This window comes from Cibotium barometz, chromosome 49 (genome assembly GCF_041138505.1).
Source record: "Cibotium barometz isolate CiBa-2024 chromosome 49, ASM4113850v1, whole genome shotgun sequence".
Classification (NCBI taxonomy): Eukaryota; Viridiplantae; Streptophyta; class Polypodiopsida; order Cyatheales; family Cibotiaceae; genus Cibotium; species Cibotium barometz.
In genome coordinates, this window is record NC_141094.1 from 1,484,932 (window position 1) to 1,491,474 (window position 6,543).

Below are 6,543 nucleotides of genomic sequence, written 5' to 3' on the forward strand. Positions count from 1 at the left end.
TACACATCAACGTAAGATGCCATCTTTTCCCAACTTATACAACTCTCATGTGATAAGTTGATAAGGTGCAGCTCTTTTGATCAAGCGTTGGGCTTGATCTACTTTCAATGTTCCATCATCTCGAGATGAGAGCCATTGGGTATATAATGAACAATATCTTCAGTCCATTTAGAAACAATGCTGATAGCGAATAGTGCAGAATCTAGAAGTTCATATTATTAACTCCTAGCGGTGGTTCATTAGGAATTCGAGACAAATGGGTAGCATGCACATGTTGTGCTCCCTTTCTGTGACAATGATTGTGAAGTTAAACTCCATGAGGATCAATAGCCATTTTGAGATTCTCCCTGTCGTGCATGGCTTATTGAGATGAGGTAGAGCAAGGCTTGATGTGGTCGACATAGAAAACAAACTTGTTTGCCCATCAAGTAGTGTGGTGAAACTTCTTGACAGCATAGACCATTTGCGAGTCCTTCTCTCCCTATTGTGCATGGCTTATTGATGAGGTAGAGCAAGGCTTGATGGGTTCGACATAGAAAACAAACTTGTTTTCCATCAAGTAGTGGGTGAAACTGCTTGATAGCATAGACCATTGCGAGTCCTTCTCTCTCAGTGGTGGTGTAATTCTACTCTACATCATTGAGCTAATGGCTTCTGAAGTTAATAGGAAAATCTATGTTATGCTCCCTAGGCTGTGCCAATACACACCCTATAGCATATGCAGACACATCGATGTGGATATGGAACACAATGTCCCATTGAGGTGTGATATGAGAATGGGTGCACTTGCCAGGGCCTTTTTGAGTGTTTCAAAGGATTTTTGGCACTCTTATGTTCATTCAAACACAATGAGAAACTTATATAAGTGTCTTGCGATGTCAGCATAGAAGATAATGAACCTTCTATAATAGCCAACATGTCCCATAAAAGCGATGTAGCCCCTTGTAGTAAGTTGGTAGTGGAAGATCCAAAATCCCGTGTCTTGAAACAATGTGCCCTAGGATGACTCCATGTCTTACCCAAAACTGGCACTTGATAGGATTCAATGAGATTCTCTACGGTTGACATCTTTCCAAGACTTTGCACAGGAAAGCAAGGTGTTCTTTCCATGAGGAGTTGACACAGAGGTCATCCATGAAAACTTCTAAGAAATCTCTTAAGTACTCCTTGTATGCCATACACATTAACCTTTGAAATGTGCCGGGTGCATTTGTCAAACCAAATGGCATGACATGATATGCATATGTTCCCTATTCAATAGCAAAAGATGTCTTGTGTTGGTTGTATAGGGGTCTATCATTACTTGATTATAGCCTGAGAATCCGTCAAGGAAACTATAGGCTTCTTTGTTTGCAACTCGCTCTAGAACATGCTCTGTGAAAGGTAGAGGAAGGATAGTGATCTGGACTGTGGTGCCATTAACTTTTTAAAGGTTTAACAAACACTCTCAACTTTCAATTCTCCTTGGGAACAATCACTATTGAAGATACCCACTACGTGTGTTCAATTTTGTAAATGAATCCTACTTTTAAGAGCTTGTCAATCTCTTCTTTACAAGCTTAGAGTACTTCAAATTCATGGGATATGCTTGTTGCTTTTGATAGGTCTTGCACCATCCATTATAGGAATCATGTGTTTCACTACTTAAGGTGGCACTCCCTTCATGTCATTGTACTTCCAAGCAAAGCAATCCTTGAATTCTTTGAGGAGATCAATCAGTTCTTCTTCTTTGTGTACTAACAAGTCCGTACCTATGTAAAAAAGTTTTGGATCTCCCCTGGGCGTGCTAAATTAACTTGTTTTACCTCTGCATATCCATCATAAGAAGTTTTTGGCTTCCCATCTTGAGAGCGTTTGGCTTTTTCAAAGCAAACAAACCTCTCTCCTATTTTGCACTCCTTGAAATGCTCAGGTACTTGTTGCTGAAGATCCTCCAGTTGATCTTCTTGTTGCATTCTTTTTATTGCAATTTTTGTTTTGCTTCTCGCTCTTTGCTGCTACTACTATGGCTTTGTTTCATGTTCTTATTGGCAGAATGTGTGAGTTAGGTTCTTTCTCAGTTTCTATTTCAACATCGGCTTTCCATAACGAGGTTATCTCATCTAACTCACTCTGCCATTTCTAAAGGAAGGCTTCATGTCTGAGAACACGTATGGTTCTTCTTTTTTTGTTTCTTTTTGAGTCGCATGTTGATGCACTCTACTCCTTTTCGCATGTTGATGCACTCTACTCCTTTTTGCAATTTCTAGGAGTTCATCTAACTACCATGTAACATCTTTAGGGATTTCCAAAGCAATTGGCTGATCTTAACATGTCACAGGAGCTAGTCCCTCCTAGGTTGAGAATCTGGTTCCCATATTTTGAGGTGAAATGTCTATCATGGCTAAGATATACATCCAATTCTCAGAGTCATTAGGCTCTGGAAGAGGTGCAATTTCTTTTTTTGATGTCAAGTTTGGTATAGCCTTTTGACAGATTTTGGCAAATGTTCTATATGTGGTCATAGATTCTGTCTTGAAAAAGGTTCTCTTGTATGGGGTGAACTTTCCAAGATTCCAGATCTACCCTTAAGGTTTGATCTTTCTTTTGGAGGTACACTCTGTTCTCCCCCCAGTCTCATGGATTAATCGTGCTGCTCTCATGAAAGGTCTCCCTAATGCAGTCATAAGATTTTAGTGTTGTGAGTGAAGTTCATCATCAAAACGACACAAGGGAACATCGGAAGTTCATACCAAACATCTTAATCCTGACATTATATAAGACTCCTAAGCAAGTTTTACGATAAGTGTTGTATTTTCAAGCCTTGGCTTTTCCCATTTTTTCCAACACTATTTTTTGATAATGCTAACTTTTGCTCCTCCATCAAGAATTGCAGTGACATGTGACCTTCATAGGTAACAGGGAGCATAGCATTTCATGTATTGTTTTCAAAGTACTCTCCCAATTGATTTATTGCCACATTGGGGATTTCTTCCTCACTCTCTTCATGTTCCTCGATGTACTCAAGAAGCAGCGCTATTTCCTCATCTTCTTGTGCTTCTTCCTCTATGTACTCCTCCATCCCAGGCTTTAGGTTACCATTCATCTAGTTCTTCAGATCATTCCAGAGCATAGGGCTACTTTGTAAAAGTGACCCTCTCTCTCTCTTTGCCGATTCGCTTCGCTGTTGCCCATTGGCCCTTCCGCCTCGCTGCCCTGTTGACTGTTCGCCGATTCCGCCTTGCTGATTCGTTCGCCGCCGCCGCCCGCTATGCTGGCCCGCCTTCCTCTCTGGTAGGCCCTATGATTCCGCCTCGCTGATTTGCTTCACTGTTCGCCGCCACCTCGCTATGCTGGCCCGGCTCCCTCTCCACTAGGGTCTGTGCCCCCCTTTCCCCACCCACCCTTGCTCAGATGGTATTCTTCAATCGTCCGGCTATACTGCTTCAGTTCCAAGAACTCATTCATTTTGGTTTCCGGGAAGCCCGGAGGACAGAACCTAGTGTCAATGGGAAAAGTAAGCACTATATGATGGGGGGAAGATGAGAGACCCCAATGTCATAGTGCTAAAGCTAGAGCACAGTAGTACATAAACGGATCACCTTAAATGCATGTCAAAGATCATGTGGACATCAATTGCATCAAATCAAGAAGCATCACATAAGCTGCAATAGGAGGTGTGTTATAAAATCCTCCAGTAATGTCAAACTAAACTGCATGTAATCCACATCAATGACAACAAGAGAGCAAAACAGAGCTCTCTAACGGCACCAATGATAAGCAGAAGAAGACGTAGCGGATATACGCATGTGTAAAGGCAAGAAGATCCAGAAGTCATGCCCGTGAGAAATGCAATGTAAGCTGCAAGAGATAAACTCAGCAATGGAGGGTGCGATGAGGAAAAATCAGCAACGGTAGGGCTGATAAAAATAAAAATTCAGCAATGGGGGAAAACTGAAAATTGTGAGAAAAAGTGGGGCTCGGGGCAGTCATCATGCAATGCTAGGAGAGGATGGGTAAAGTCTCAGTGATGCCATGATCAGTCGCATGTATGGAAAGTGTAAAGATGCATAATCCCACAATAAATAATATACATGTGACATGTATAAACCATGAGAGCAAGCCAACACTGGCCAAGTGTGTAGAAAGCACTCCCAGTAAACATCACATGTGAGAAAGTGATAATGTCAACACTATAGAAAGAGAAAGCAGCATAAAAGGCATCTCCAGTAGACATCACATATAGAAAGCGTCTAGCATAGACAAGCATAAGTAACCATGAGGCATCACCTGTTGAGATATCGAGCTCGTCTAGTGAGGCGGTGGACACTGATGACCCGCCTGGGGGATAGGCCCCACACTTACACCACTGGCATGGTTGGTGAGATCTTGGGTGATATGCGGCCAGTGGGATGACAGGATATGTGACAGCCATTCTAGAGACTGGCATAGTTATAGCGCCAGCTCATTTAGTCGGGTTCACACTATAGAGAACCCATGTATGTATTGGTTGAGTACTCTTTCATATTATGTGTACTCTTATCTTGTATATGGAGTGTTGAGTGTTGAGTAGAGAAGAAGAAGATTTTCAGCCTCTCACCTTGTGTGTTGAGTGTTGAGTGTTGAGTAGAGAAGAAGAAGATTTTCAGCCTCTCACCTTGTGTGTTCTCTATTAGGGTTTTGTGAGTGTGTGTATGTGCTTGCAAGAGCTCAAGCTCTCTTCCCCCCTGCATCTTTTCATGGTATCAGAGCCTGGTTCGTGCTAAGGGCTGAGCTGCAAGCAATAGAACCACAGGAAAAGGTACGAGGGTAAGAGCTTCAACTACTCTTCCCTATTTGTGTTGGTGACTACACCCTTGTGGGGGGAGCTCTACGAGAGGCACCGGCAACGATCTTTGATTGAGGAGCTTTCTTCGCGGGAGTAAAGCTATAGGGCAACTATATAGTCCTATCGAACTGAGATTTTCGGGCCGAAAACGCGTTTCGGACGCGTCTGGACCTCCGTTTTTTAGAAAGCAGGCGATTTCGAGCACTGCGGGTAAGTCATTGATTCTCTGTAGAACTCTGTTTTAAGAACTGCAAGAAGACAGATTGACTGTGCAGACACTGTGGGTGCTGCAAAGAGGTCTACAGTTGCCATTGGGTGTATGTATGCACATTGAAGTCACTGGTTGTGACATTTGAGAGTACTACAGTACCGCTGTGCAGAAAATACAGTAGTTTGTGCAGAAAAACCAGAGTGCAGTTTCTGGTAAAATTGTGTGTTTGGCAAGATGTCTAATGATGGCACAACACAGATTGTGGCTGAGAAGCTGGATAAGAATAACTTCCATGCTTGGAGGTTCAGGTTGACGAATTTCCTGATGGGAAAAGGCTATTGGGACTACATAGAAGGTGAGCATGAAGAGGCACCGGAGATACCGGATATAAATTTGACTGCTGCAGATGTGAAAGAGTTTAAAGACTGGAATCAAGGAGCCAGGAAGGTTATGTATTAGCTCTCCATTAGTATACAGGACACCATGATTGGGCACATTCAGGATGCCAAGTCCCCCAAGGAGGCATGGGACACCTTGGTAAAGCTCTATGAAACAAATACCAAGGCACGTAAGATACAGTTGAAGAATGAACTTCATACTGTGGAGAAAAAGAGCATGTCTGTGAATGACTATGCGCTGAAGATAAAGGGTATTGTGGAATCCCTTGCATCTATTGGTGTGTCAGTAGATGATGATGACAAGGTGAAAGTCTGTCTACGTGGTCTCGGGCCACAATACAAGGCGTTCAAGATGTCCATTCAGACTCGGGAAAACATTCCCAACTTTACAGATTTGGTGTCTATGCTGATTATCGAAGAGAAGAGCTTGTGTGAAGACCTACAGTCTTCACAAAGCAAAAACAGTTCAGAGCAACAGGCCTTCTACACGAGTTCAGGAAGAGGACGAGGTAGAGGAGGCCATGGACGCGGTCAAGGAGGTGGCCGAACAGGTACTCAGAATTATGGCCAGCAGCAGCAGCAACAACAACAGTCCCAGAATCAACAACAACAACAACACGCAGGTGGAAGAGGCAAATTCAGAGGCAGGGGGAGTCAAAGAGGCTGTGGAAATTGGCAAAGGCAATATAATGATGCACGTGAATGCTATTATTGTGGTAAGCCTGGACATGTGCAGGCAGAATGTTATAAGAAGCAGGCTGACATGCAAAATGGAAAAGTGCAGCAAAACAACTATGCATTCTCCTCTTGCAGAAATAATGAGGATAATGAAAGGTTGTTTGTTATGGAGCATGTCGTGAATGCCATGTCTGAAAATGTTGATGCAACACAAAAAGATAATGTATGGTATGTGGATTCAGGCGCTTCGAACCACATGACAAGTCATGGGGAGTGGTTCAAGGAGATGAAAAACCCGGAAAGACCAAGTTTTGTGGAAACAGGGGATGACACTGCTCATCCAATTGCCCACGTTGGAGATGTACCATTGTCTATGCAGGATGGCAAAGTGAAGTACCTTGCAGATGTACTTCATGTACCGAACATAACAAAGAATCTGGTTTCAGTTG